This window comes from Cavia porcellus, unplaced genomic scaffold (assembly GCF_034190915.1).
Source record: "Cavia porcellus strain 051 isolate PalLab524CR breed Dunkin Hartley unplaced genomic scaffold, mCavPor4.1 scaffold_19, whole genome shotgun sequence".
Lineage (NCBI taxonomy): Eukaryota > Metazoa > Chordata > Mammalia > Rodentia > Caviidae > Cavia > Cavia porcellus.
The window spans coordinates 19,250,401-19,266,152 of NW_026947502.1; positions in this window are offsets into that span (position 1 = coordinate 19,250,401).

Consider the following 15,752-nt stretch of genomic DNA (forward strand, 5'->3'; position numbering starts at 1 on the left):
AAAAATTGGGCAGTTTCTTCATTTCACATTATATATATAGTCTTTTTGAGATGGGGTCTCACTATGCAGTTCAGGCTGGCCTTGAGCTCACTTTGTAGCCCTGGGTGGTTTCGACCTTGCAGCGATCCTCCTGCCTCAGCCTCCCGGGTGCTGGGATTACAGGTGTGAGCCACCACGCCTGGCTCACATTTGAGTTTTAGAATTTTCTTTTTTATTTATTTTCTCTTACTGTGTCTGACTTTTATTTCTCTTTAGATATTACATTTTGTTTGACCCAGTTTCTTGGAAAAATATAAGGATTTGAAATGATATTCTGTTCTGTGGAAGTTAATGGTTATTTCCTATTGGTTTTAAACTAGCCATTACAAATAAAAGAAAATGGAAGAAAAGCAAGAAACATTCTTTCTCTGTATTAATGTTTCCTTCTTTTCATCTGTCTCACTTGTAGAATCATATTTCAATCACATTAGACTTCTTATATGAGGTTCGCTAACATCATAATATATATTCTGCCTATCTTTTTTATTATAGAGAAACAGATAGATAATAAATATATAAAATGACAATTCTTTCAGTAGTTCATTTCCTTCCATATTTAATTCCTATCTACCTTTAACATAGCTTTAACTCGGATTGAAATTCATTAAATTTGGATTATTATTTAGGATATATTTTTTAATAAGTGAATTGATATAGTTAGCTTTTCCAAAAGTGGGTTAATTAAAATAACTTTGTATTTCAGCTCTTATTAATAGTTAATTTTATATCACTGGTAATTTACTCTTTCAAAAGAATGAACTTAACTTACAAAGACTGATTTTCTGTGAGAAATGTTAGACTTAGTTCCTTAATACTATATAACCTTGCTATGTCCTTAACCCACTCAAACTAACAGGTGCTTTAAAGTTCATTAATTTTGACATGGAATATTATATCATTTGGGGTTGATATAGTTATGAATACAAATGTATGAGACCTGTTAACTTGAATTGGCTCATACATTTCGTTGAGAATGTTTTAAATGTTTCTAGTTAATAAAAAGCTAATTTCTTGTCTTTATTCTCTGTGAATTCTTACAATAAGGAATGATTTGTTAATTCACAATAGTAATAGATTAAGAATGAATTTACAGAACATTTTTATGGACTGCAAGATGATTTTCAATCAGTGACAGAAGGTATATACAATGGCGGTCCTTTAAGACAAAATAAGAGCTTAAATTTTCTAATCATCAATTGATATTACAGCCACCATGAATAACTGTAGCATAAAACATTGTTCATGTGTTTGTGATGATTTTGGTGTGTAAAGAATCTATTGCACTGCCAGTCACATGAAAGTACATTTTGCAAATTACATATAGTAGACAGCACTTGTTAATGGTTTATATATGAGTCATACCATACTTTGAATTATGTTTTTAGAGTATAAAATTTTTTTAATTTTACTGCATAAACTACTATTAGAAAGGTAATGCACTCATACATCTCAGCTTTAGGATGTCCTTGGTTGCATGAGGTCCACACTGATGGATGAATGTGAACCATCTAGGTTTATGTTTCTATACTCCATGATATTCACACAATGATGAAATCATCTAATGATTCATCTCCTACACACACCCCAAATTTTAAGTAATGTATGAGTGTCTTTAAGAAATGTTATATCATCTAAAAATACTGAGATGTTAAATTCTAGTAAAACTAAATCATTATAGATTATATGCTAAAACAGGTTCATGAGTTTAAAAAATACTTTTAACTTGTTAAATGTAATACTTGTTAAATTCTGAACATACACCTACTCATATAGTGTGTGTGTAGCAGATGTTGTTGAGGATCCTCCAAAATCCCTCACCTTAATTTTTTCACTGTGTATCTACCAGCCATCAGCTGTCAATATCTATATTCTTTGTCTGAGAGCTTTTTCTGATCACTTGTTAACTTTACCAACTGTGACCAAAGCAGAATCACTATGTCTCTAGAAGCAGACTATAAGTTCAGCCTAGGGGGAATTGATACATAAATACTCATCTCTTCACTCTTTAAGCATGAGAACATGATTTATGGGATTTCAGATTTCCCTAGCAGGATTCAGTCTTAGTTCTCTACAGAAGTAACTGGCTTAATCATAAGCTAATAGACTGTCTTCCTCTCTTAATTTCTACTTCTTTAATGTTATATTCAAGGCGACATTCCAAGATAATTATATTTGCTTCAATTTTTGTCTCAAGGTTTGTATCTCAGGAAACCAAATTAAGATAAGTAAATGAAGATAGATAATTACATGTTTAATCATTATCACCTTCATCACAGTCACATTGTCATCATGTTTAGCAATGTCACTCACCATTAACATCAACAATGCATCATCAATAAAAGTTTTATTGCTATGAAGTCAAGTAATAGTTTCATGTCTACTAAATAGCTTTAAACTCATAATAATTTTGATATATGCAAATTTTTTTCTATTTTACAGCCAATAAAGCTAATAAACAGGTAGGTAAAGTAATTTTCTCAAGGTCGTACATCCTGAAGTGACAGAAAATTTACATAGTCAAAGTTCATATATTAAATCAGACCATGAGACTTTATCAAATTTTTTATATCTTATCATGAAATGACATTATTGGAGAAAGATGGAAAAACATATGAAATACGTAAGTGAAAATTTGTGATGGAAATAGCAAGAGCTGATTTTGAGAAAAAGAATTGCCTAACTTCTGAAAACAAAAAAAATGGGTAAATATTTTGAATATTTCATCTCATAATCTCATAATCTATTGGTAGTAAATTCACTCTTTGGCCTACAGAGAAATGAATAGAAGGTTTCTTGCTGTGTGACATGAGATGACAGCAACCTAGGTGGACGTCTTGGGGGGAATGAAAAGGTCCAATGAGGTGGCAATTTGTCATGGCTCCATGTACATCAATTAGATGCCCAATTCACTGTATTCAAAGTAGCTATGCATACTTAGACCTGAGTGAATATATGAAGAATCACAATAAGAATCATAGCAAATTACAGTTTACATGTACTGAAAATAGGAACACACATATGGAAAAGGATATACAGTAAACAAAAGAATCATCTTTGAGGTAGAAGAGATTGGAGAGGAAAAATAAAAGAGAATAAAGAAATCAAGAGATAATACCAAATCTTTGTACAATTGAATGATCAAGAGTGGCTTACTGAAGAACATGCCTAATTCAACTCTGTGCTTTTTTCTTTATTTTATGGCTCTGTACTGGGAATGGAACCAAAATTTTTGGCACTAAGCGACAACCCCAGACTTTTCCATGATTTTGATTAAAAAAATTTTTTTTTGAAATAATGTTGCTAAATTGCTTATACCATGCTCTCGGGGGACCCTCGCACATCTGCCTCCCTGAGTCTGGCATCACAGGCTCAGCTTCAGTTCTATTCTTGAGGTTAACCTCTAGTGTTCAAAGCTTGGATTTTCACAATAGCTACGAAATATGTAAAGACATAGGGACAAAAGAAAAAGCTCCTGTGTCTGAGTTTCCGAGAGCTCAAGTACAGGAGGAACCTGCAGGCTAAAGCTGGCTGAGCCAGCGCCCATTCCAAGTGTGTCTTTCAGGTTCAAGCTTCATGCTCACGCAGCTAAATTTCAGTGTCCCAGTTTCCTTTAAAATTATATTTAAAAGACAGTAAACCTTTCATTACTCTTATATCAAATTCAAACTTTTATCTAATAATGTAAACAAAAGAAAAAAAAAGGACTGGTCCTAATAAGATTTTTTTTTAATTAAGAAAGGAGAAGTTATCCATATTAAAGTTAACAGAGTTAATTTTAAAGATTGTTTAGTTATTTTCAAATAGAAGTTATAAAAATATTTTATAGAAATTATTTAGAGAATGTTTTAAATTGTGAGTGGTGTCAATTTTAAAATGTAATTCAAAATAATTGATTGAACATATCCAGGATGCATTTTGTAGATAGCCTCTCTTCAATTTGAAATTCATGAATAAGTGAATGTTAAATAAAATAATTAGTCTGCTTGAATTGATGGTGCACATCTGTAATGCCAGCACTCAAGAAACTGAGGCAGGAGCATGATTGATTTTGAGGTCAGTCTGAGCTACATAGCAAGTTCAAGGTAAGCCTGAACTACATACAGAGACCATTTTAAACCAATGATGGCTATGCACTGGAAAATTATTATTTCAGGGAATTTAGAAAAGAGAATAACAGTTAGTGATTCTGCATTGATAAACATTGATTGATAGAGGTATATCTTTTATTTTCTACACTTTTTTTTCAGATCTGGAGATTGAATTCAGAACTGTTTCACTACAGCCCATCCCTTGTTTGTCCTGCCTTTTGAGTCATGATCTCTCTAAAGTACACTAAGTTACTCAAAGTGGGTTCAAAATTATGATGCTCTTGTCTTAGCATCTCAAAGTGCTAGGACTACTGGCATGTACCATCATGCACACCTAGTAGTTTTGAGAAGAATTTTATCTTAGTTTTCATCTATTCTTATGTCCATAACCTTGTTTCATTTTAATGTTTATACCATTAAGGAAAACTATCAAGATTTCCCTCAAGGCTACAAAGTGTTTCATCAAAATAAGTAAAACTAACATTCTGGACATTGTAGTGACTTATAAATGCTTTCAAAATAACTGAAACAAATAGCCTATGAGTCAAAAGAAATTTGCAAAACTAATACAGATAATATCCACATACATCCGCAAATACATCATTTACTTCCACTGAAGATACTTTTACATGTTTGTAGTGCATTTTCAGAACTAGGAAGCTAGTGTGCTGAAGCAGTGTTAGCAGAAATGTGGCCCTTATATCAATTTCACAAGTTTTATATGCACTCTGTAGGTGTGCATTTGTGTTAGTCGTTTTTCATTAATTTGGCAAAATACCCAAAACAACTTTAGCTCACAGTTTTAGGCATTCAGTACATGGTTGGCTGGCTTCAACACCATGACAGAAGAGCGTGACAGAGTAAATCTGCTTAGTTCTTTGCATATGAGAAGCAGAGCAGGGGCATGGCGCCACGGAATAACGGACACGGAACCAGACATAGGCCACAGGGTCATACATCTATGACCCAAGTAGATACACTACAATGGCCTATTTCACTAATTGCCCGAGCAGATCCCAAAGTCAAAGTTGACTCTCCATCCTAGCTGCCACTTTCCAGTGTGTCAGCTTCATACTTCAACAGATTTCCTGGAACTATATTTAATCTCTAATTAATGACAATAGTAGCAATTTCATAATTCCATCAAGCATAACACATATAACCTGTGTATACCTGGAAACACAATGATTCTTTCCCCAATATCTCACTAATCCTAGCATATTTTTTTAAAAGTCCAAAGTAAATTTTCTTCTGAGATTCCAAATACTCTAAACTGTGACCCCTGATAAATGTTTTTTGAAAGTCACATAATCTCAACGTACAATGGGACAGGATGAACAGTCCCATTCCAATGTGCAGGGTACAGTGAGCTAGAAGAAGGGAGGGACAGAGAGCTAAAAGAAGACCAAACCCGAGTAGCACAATCATTAATTTCTGTAGCATCATAGACATCTCTGAGGCACATGGTGTTAAACTATGCATTCCCAAAGAGTTTGGGTCACCCCTTCCCTTTGACCTTACTTACAGCAGCCCACACGGACCATCTCTAGGGCTGGAGCCACCTGGCTTATGGCTTTGCTCAGCAGATATATCTCATTCCTGGCATTTCTGCTTGCCTGGCACCTCCACTGCATTTTGGTTTCATTTTCTCAGCTTCACACACTGTCCTCTAAGGAGCTTCTGGCCTGATTTACCAGTCCTTCCTTTGAAATCTGGAAGGAAGCATCCCTGAATTCACAGCTGTCATATTCTTCATGCCAGCAAAATTAGCATGTGGAAGATGACAATGCCTCCTGCCAGCTGGAGCAGTAGTCAGGCCCCCTTAGATCATGGCTGCAAAGGCCTCTAGATAACTGGATGATTGATTAGAGGTGAATGAATCCTGGGTAATCAGATCCTTAAGAGTCCTTGTTCCTAGCTGAAACCTCCAGGGCTTGATCTTACTGTTCACATTTCTGTCAGTATTCTGATATTCTAATATCTGACCAGAATCACCCATCAAGTTCTTTTCGTAGCATTCCAAGACTTCCAAACTCTCTGAGAAGCCAGTGCCAAAGGTTTCTAACTCACATCATCAGTTACAATAATGATCCCATGTTCTCAGTTCCAGTTTCATTGGTCACTTTCCCATCACTGGCTGTTTTAGTCATCATGTCATGCCTGAAACTTTAGTACCTGACACCTACAACTTAAAGGAGGAGAGGTTTAGTTTGGCTCCAGTTTGTAGAGTTGACTGACTCCAAGGTAGGGCAGCATAGCAGACGGTCATATCAACAAAGAGTTGCTCACAACAAGATAAAGTGAAAGCAGAGAGAGAATGAAAGGAGAAGGGAAGGAGGTACAGCCCTGTAGGCTGTCCACACAATGGCCCTCCTCTTCATCCCAGCCCTCATCTCCTAACACCAAGGCAGATAGAAGGCAGTGGACTAATACCCTGAATACTTTGATGCCCCAATAATCCAATCACCCTCAAAAAAGTCCATCTATGTGTGCCTGAGGCTTTTAGGAGACACATAGATACAGCCCATAACACAAGCAAAATATCTGACACATGCAGTTTTAAAAAGGAGATGTTTATCTTACCTCTCATTACATGATTGTCTCTAAGCAGACATATCGTGGCAGAAAGAATGTAACATAGACTATTAAGTTTGTGGCTGTGAAGCAGAGCAGTGGAGCAGTGAGAGAGAGGAATAGGCAAGGAACAAGATGAAGATCACAAGGCCGTGCCTGTGACTCACCTAGACACACTCAGACATCACCAGTCACCCAGGGCAGATGACAATCCCCCTCACACTGATGCTGTTCCCTAGTTCTGACAGTACTTCCATGCATGGTACCATATCAGGAGACTTTAGAAACTGTCTCTAAAATCAAGTATCAGAACTATCCCATCACCATTGATGTTACTTTTAGTTAGAACCTTACAATTGGCCATTAGTGATCTAGTCTCCACCACTATATAATTTTGTCCTTAGAAAGTTTTATGTAAATGGAGTAATACTTTAAGCAAAAATCTGATATTTTTTTCCAACTCAGCATTATGTCTTTAAGATCTGTTCTACTTATTTCAAACATCAACATATTGTTGTTTGTTTTTGAATAATTTATCATCATAGAGATGTAGCATTGTTGTTGAAATATTTATATGTTCTAGGGCCTTGGATTTGAACATGATGTAGATATGTATGTTTACCTGCATTCAATTTACTAGGATGAGTGCTTAGGAGTATGTTTGCAGTATTTACATTTTACTTAAAAAAACTGTTAGTTTTCCAGAGTTGTAACATTTCATACTCTGATTAACAATGTATGTGCAACTAGTTTCTTTGCATTCTCAACGTTAGAGAAATTGCATGAGCATTATATAACAATTTTCCTTAAACATCACTTGACTAGTTTAAGATGTAGATGTTCTGATGGTTATTATTGAAGATAGGACTAGTTTATTGTGTCTCTAATATGTCAAGTTGGCCCTAGACTCTTTAGTTCTCAAAACAACTCATCGGGGTAGGTAATTACTAATTTAATAATTAAACAACATTTAAGCCTCAGAGTATTTTAACAGTTTATTGATGACCACACACATAGTCTAGAAGAATGTCATATTTTTAACTTCAGTTTGAATTCAATACCAAAGCTATGAAGCCACAGAAAAGGGTGAATAAATGTTCCAATGCCATGATCATAAGCTGAGAATTACACAAGTTTATGAACAGGTACTGGTCATGGAAGAATAACTATTAGTTAATTAAATGATATCTCTATACTGAGATTGGTTTGTAAAATGCTATGGCTAATTTGTAAAGTGAAATAATGTCCAACTCTGCTTCAATGCCTCTGAAATATGAAGATCAAAGTGCAATTTATAGAGTTATATTATTTTTAGGGAGAAGAATAAATACTGAATTATGTATCCCATAAGCCATAATATGTCTTACATTGGCAATTTATAAAATTATATCAATGAAATATACTTTTAAGTTACTGAAACATGATTATATTGAATTGCCTCTAGCAGACTTACATCCTGTGTGAACTAAACTTGCTGGATAAATGCTTATATGGCTCTCAGATAATCAAAAGATCATGAATTCATTCAGACGAAAGTATTTTAATAGAAAATAATTGAGCTTTCCATTGCTTGCAATACACTGAGAAATATATTCATTCAATTCATTCAGTGTAACAAGCACACCATTTAAATATCTATGCAAACATTTGATGTACAGAATGATTTTGGAATTGTCCTCAGATTTCACTGGTATTTTAGTATCTGTCTTCCATCTGTTTAGAAAAATAGGCTCTCAGGTTGTTTATTTATACTATTTCCATTTTTTCCCATGGTAACTAAAGACATACTGAAAAATATGCTTTGTTTTCTAATCCTAAGAGTTTGATTTTAAAATGCTTATTTATAGGCTCTATTTTTAGCGAAGATGTACACTTCAGTTATCAGTCTAGATCAGTGGGGTAATATATCTTCACCCAAATAAAGTCCACAAAAATGTTTTACTTAAAAAGTTCAAGTCAAATGGAAAATTTCTTTCTACTCCTTCCATTGGTAGGTGAAAAATGGATGTTCATCAACTCTGTCCTAAAAACTAATTACCCGAAATGCTTTTGTGGTTGGGTTTACTATCCTTTGGCATGTGCGTATTGGATTTCCACAATGACCCCCTTAGAAGAAGCTTGAAGGATAGTAACATTTGACTTCAGTCTGGTTTAAAAGGGACAACTGTTTAACACAGGCTCAGTGTGTGTCTATACAGAAACCTCTCATATCTTGTGCTACATGTGAGAGACGGGGCTTTTCACACCATGCATATTCTGACTTTACCCTGGGTCCTCATTCTGTCTCATGATGATGATGCCATTACTGATCCTACTCTTGGGTTTTCAAAATGTGCATAGCTTTTTTCTGCTTCATGAAACTCACAAGGCATTCCCCTCCCTGAAATACCCTTGGTTATACTACAGCTGTTCCGAGCAAACCACATTTGAGGATTCAGCTCTGATTTCCTTCCATTTACATCAAGGTTCCATTTATACATTCTCATATCATCTCCAATTTTAATGAGAAATGAAACTTAAAAATATAAGTGTTACTTGACTTTTTCTTTGGAGGCTGACATTCATGTTATATGGAAACTCCATGTGGGAAGTAAAACTTTCCCTACTAAATACTTGTTGCCTTTACTGATAAAGAAAGGACTTAACAAATGTTTATCACATAACTCATCTGCCTCATCAAAGTCTGCTCTGTTAGCTTACAGGAAATCTCCAGAAAGGTCACCTTTAAACAAAATTTTAGGCTTAAAAAGCAACCCTTTTTAAAGACAGTCAAGGACCAACAAGTGGACAAATCAAGCAAAAAAAATGGTATTATAACTTTCTGTAGTATGGAACTGTTTGCTCTTAAATCTAATTTGGGGATCCAGTCCTAATTCTTACTATAATTATGTGACAAGACGAATATTTCATACAAGATACTTAACATAGAAATTCCTTCTAACCAAGTACATAGGTGGACCAACCAAAATTGACTGCAAAGTATTCTCTAAAATTGCTCTAGGACCTATTGTGATTTTACGTATTTTTCCCTATTTGTAGCTTTGTACATGTAACTGAGATACTGTAATATAATGATGCTTACGATTCTGAAATAATAAAGTACTTTCTCAAGAAAAACATTAAATTAGATTATATAACATATTGTTATGCCAAGATAACCATCCACATCTTACCTGAATAATAATTTGCCAGTAAGGAAGCTTTGACTCCCAGGTCCTATGAAATGAGACAACACAGGTGAACCTGGGGAGATTATGCAATGTGCAGGTAGCCACATCGAATACATGTGCATATCATGTGATCTCACTTATATTGAAGGTAGTCAAATTTGTAGAACTAGGAGAATCATGTTTTCCAGTATTGGGGGAAGATGATGGAATGGGGAAATGTTGATTAACTAACTGTACAAGACATTAGGTGAAAAAAGTTCTGGAGCTCTCATGCACAATGATGACAATATGATGTATTTGAAATTTGCTTAAAGAGAATGAATTTTTATTATTCCTTTGAGAAGTTTTAGTGATATGAGGTCACAGATATGTGATTTAAGTGGACTGTGGTATTTCATAGTGCATACATATAGGAAATCATTAGAAATGGTAGTCATTAAATCACGGTAATTGCCACTTATTCCTACAAAGGATGGAAAAATGTGAAACCAGAGAGAGAAAGAGACAGACAGACAGACTGACAGACAGACAGAGACAGAGAGAGACAGAAAAGAGAATTACTGATCATATGAAAATAAAATACTTTGAATATGCATTGTAAGTCCTAAATATGATTTGCTAAAAGTGACTATATCTATTAATACAACTTTTAGCTAATTTTCTAAATGAATAATGAAGCTTTGATTTGTTTGTGTTATGGTTTGTATGTGGATGACCTCCCAAAGCCTCATGGGGGCAGACTTTTCAGAGGCAGCTGAATCTAGTGTATGATTGGCTTATCATCTGTGCTGTGACTGGGTGTGTGAATGCTACGTCTGCCCTAGGTCAGGTAACCTGCATATAATACAAGGGAGGAAAAGAGACTACTCCTCCCTTTTTGCCACCATGACTGTTGCCCCTCTGCCTTGGAATCAGCTGATTACAGACTTATTATTTATATAGATCTTTGCCCTTTAAAATTATTGTTTACAATGTTAAAAATGATATATTTTATTAAAATAAACAGCAATGCCTAACACAGGTACATTTCTATTTTCTACACATAAACAAAATAGAATATATCTTTGGGTTTGATTTCCTTAAGTCAGAGAATTACACAATTTTCTGCCAGAAAATCTACAAATACTTTACAAAAATTTGAGTAGTTAATTTTCCTACTTTTATTTATTCTGAAGCAATGAAGTATGTAGGTCTATATAATTAAATATAAATAAAATAAAGCTGCCTATCTGTAACCTCACTGAATGACAGTAGTACTACATCAGAAGGCAGTTAGGAAGCTTGGGATTAGATTGTGAGTCTGATACACATGAATATCACATCCCCAAGTTAGAACTTTGCAAAAACAGGTAGCCTGTAAAATGGTTGCTTCTCTTAACTGGAAATCTAATATATCTCAAGTGGAGAGTCCATGGTGTATGTGCCAGGGTCAGCACCAGGAAGGACTGATGTTTGCAACATTTACTAGCGATTTTTATCAAAAAGAATTACCTCTTTACAAGTAGCAATCTGAGACTAATCTTCAGTGTGGTGGCTGATTTCCTAGGAGTTTTTTTTTTTTTTTTTGATTGTTGTTCTTTTGATGTTCAGAAAAGAGAAGTAAGTCTAGCACTTCACTTAAATCTCACTCAGAAGAAAAATCCCATGCTACTAGCCATTACATTTATATGGTTAGGTTCAATTGTACACCACTGAAAATCAAAGGAAACCATATATTTTGGTTAAAAAGAGTAAGAGTAAAGGAGGGTGTATTAGTTATGTGCTCAGCAGGTGGAATATAAGAGAAGTCACCCTTCTCCAAAAGATAGAAACTAATTTTTATAGTTCTGTTCTAAGATGCTGGTTATATCCCCTACCATCATTGAGGTTTGTACCTAATGGAGAGTTGCCCAAGCAGTGCTGAGAGGTCACACAGCAGATAAGTAGATAACCAATATTCTTTCTATAGCCCTTGATTTATTATGCTTCAGTCGTTCAGAGTTTATTGAACATTAGAATTGCTCATCTGTTTATTTATTTTATCATTTTAAACAAGTAAACTTGTAGATCACACAGCTTTTACATTGAATTCAGAGGACATTAGTTTTGTGTAAAACACTTTTTTTTTTTATTTTGTTTTTTGGTCTCAGAGACTGAACTCATAACTCCATGATTATCAGGCACGTGCTGCTGAGCTGTATCTGTGGCCCAACAAATTCTAACAGATGTAAGAAAGGGGATTTAGACTACCAAGACAAGTGGAGGCTTTATGAAAACTGAATTGACTGACAATAATCTGAGTACAACTAGCAATAGTTTAGGGATTAGTTTTTAAAGGTGCTGATGGCTGTGCCATGTTGATAAACGCAAGCCCCTCCCCAGAACTGACAGGCTTCTGATTGTTTAGCAAAGATTTCCTACAAGTTATCCCAGTTAAACTTGATAGCTTGTTAACAAAGAGTTCCTGCCCAAGGGCCCCTCCTAGACATGTTACACTGTGCTAAATAGCAACAGGAAATCTATAGGCTTAGACAGGAAAATATCCCTCTATCAAATCTTCTTAGGTTTCCCACTTTAAGTATGTATTTGGAAACCAAATTTGTGACACGTTAAGTATGCTTCATGACTTACATAAAAGGACCTGCAATAAGTGAAAATCAGGGATCAAAAAAAGATAAGTTTACCTTAGGTTGTAGTTTGCTGAAATTAAGATGAACTCTGGGAACATTTCTGAAAGTCATTTTTCCCATAGGCTGATAATACTCAATTATCACAGAATTTAATATATGAATTGCTACTGGAGGTTTTTATAGCAGTGATTTTTCATAAAAAAAAGTACCGACACTTCAATTTAAGGAAAATTTTATCTCCAAATATTAGAGATTTCTTTCACACTTTGTACCTATTTATTGGGACTCTATCTTGTCCAAGCTTATTATTTTGATTTTATTTTTCCCCTCTAGGAGAATTTGGCCACTTTGATGAAGATTAGCAGCACATATTAATAGGTACAGATCCATGAGAATTCATGGTACAGACAGAAACCATAACTGTAAGGGTTAAATGATCTTTTGTTGCTGAATTACTTTTTTAATTTTGGAAGAGTGTTGGTATTTTAAAGGGGTTTAAAGCTACAAAACATTTAAGAGAACTATGAAAAGTAAACGGATTCAGGAAAAACATCAACTGATTGAATAGAAACTAAATGAATAAATAGACATGAAATTAATTTTACGAGGTACCTTAAAGATAACAAAACAAAATACATACAAAAACACATCACAGCAACTCCAAAACATTTCCAGTTTTAGGAAAAAATCATGAACCGCATATCAAAATAAAGCTTTTTGTCAATAAAATAAGGCTAAAAGCACACTTGGAAATAATAATCTTATACTGTCTGGACTCTAATCACCTCCTTGTCTTACCCAGGTAAACCTTTTGTTTCTAAAAGAAGACCTATGTCACTAATTGCAAAGTTTAGTCTCATTAACAATACCAATGTCACCATAACCGTCACCATTACACTTGTATTGCCCTCTTATTCTAATATTCTTCTTAAATATTTAAAATCTGTCATGTAGCAAACACTTACCTAAACCTATTGCTAATAAAACTGGTTGTTAGTCACAGCTTAATATCTGATTTGTTTTTAAGACTCATACTTCAAAGATCAAATCTCTTTGTCCAGCCCTAGATTCCAAATATTTTCTTTTATGTTTATATAAATCTTTTTAAATTTAATTTATTTTAAATCTGAGGCTCATTTTGAGATTTTATACAACGTAAGATTTAGATCAATAATTTATTGTTTATCCATTGCCTCTAATTGTTTAATTGTTCTAGTGCTATTTAATTAAAAGGCTGGTCTACCTTTGCTGAACTGTTTTTGCTCTTTTGTTCAAAGTTAGCTGTGACTCTAATAAAAGTGGTAAAAGAGATTCATATATCTATCTCTTCACCAATATCATACTATGTTGATTAATGAAGAAATACTTATACTAAATATTAGACACAGTGATTCTCCTGTCATTATTCTTTTTCAAAATTGTTTTATACATTTGAAATTTTATACATTTTTAATTGAGATAGGGTCTTACTATATATTTTAGGCTAGCCTTGTACTTGAACTTCAGGCAGTCCTTCTGCTCCAGCCCCTTGAGTGTTGGGATTCCATACATGCTCCAATATGCTCATTTTCCAGATGTATTTCAGAATAACGTTTTCTGTATCTTCATAACCTCTCCTGGCATTCTGACAGAAATTGCACTAAAATTTTAGATCAGTTGGAGAAATTATCTTTGTTACTATGTTGTCATCAATATTTGAATGTGGCATTTTTCCCCTTTAACTGGTTTTCCTTTGATTTCTTTCATCAGTATTTTTTCATCAACATTCCATGAAAAAGTTTTAGCATATTAATCCTCTAGGCAGGTGCACTTCTGAAGACTAAAGTACGTTTATGTGTGAATACTCTTCTTTTTATGAATATATTTTTCTATGGGAGATTTCCATTACAATCAAGAACATAATGTGAATAGAGTGAAAGATGACAAGCAAAGTACTGTTCCAAAAATAGTATTCCAAAGCTTCATTTTTATAAGGCATTAAATTATAGCACTCTCTTTCAAAGGTACTAATTGACTGTTATGTTCCTAACTCCAATTAAGTATTAAAGTTTTCTAAAACCTTCTGAAGCATGTAGCAATTTTTATCAACAGTGGGAATGTCAAGCTGATCATTTTTTCCAGTTCCAAAATAACAGGATATTTGTTTGGATATTTTATTTTGTACTAATCATTCTGGACTGTGTAAAGCACAGAATTACAAAGTTTATTTACTCTGGAGATTGAAATTATTTTGAGCCCTTTATCTACTCTCAAGGAGATGATTGACTTCAGCCCATGTATTTTATTTAACCATTTCTCTCACCTTGATGTGGAACCCCGGCACCTCCTTCCTCGGAAGGGATGATTCCAACTGGTTCAGCAAAGTGTGGTGGTTAGCACATTAGCATTTCACCACTGTTAACGTGGCACTTTTGTAAATGTGCATTAAACATAATGAATGTCAGTTGAACAGCAATACAAAATAAGACAGAAACATCATAAAAGTGGATTAGATGATATCAGTATCACATTGTTATACAAATTGTAGGAAATTATCATTCAATTACCTTTCACAACCTTTCATGCATGTAAAATCCTGCTGTTAAAGTTTTGTTTCTGTTACTTTTACTATAATGCATATTCTAGACAAAGTAGATATAAATCTTTAGCAGCTAATAATGTTTTAAAATTATTTTATCTATACAGCTATCATCTATCTACCACTCTATAACATTTTATCATATGAGTAAAGGTAAATGTTAGTTTTAGAAATGTCTCAAGAGAACAAGTTTTAACTGGATAGTATTAAAGGTAAGAAACTCACTAAATTGAAGGGAGATCAGGATGAGAAACAAACATTCATTTATTCATTTTCTAATTAAAATGTGAAGCACTTGTTTCCTACATTTGTTGTGTTTTAAAAGTTTATGTTTATTCTTTAAATTGATTTATAGACACACAGATTTATGGAATACTGCATGATATTCCCATATAGCTATACATTGCACATAATCATTTTAGAATTATATTGAGGATTACATACACACACAGACACCCTCACATTAACAAGACAGATGTGCAGATCTATCTGTCTGTCTGTCTATCTATCTATCTATCTATCTATCTATCTATCTGTCTATCTATCCATGTGTCAAGGCCTAGAAATTGCTAGAAATGCTCTAGAAAATCTATTCTGGTTTAATTGGTCTGTGGTACAGCCTCTAGAAAAGTATATTTCATCATTTTTTAAACTTATTCATCCTACCCTTTGATTTTTACATGTAACAGAGTCA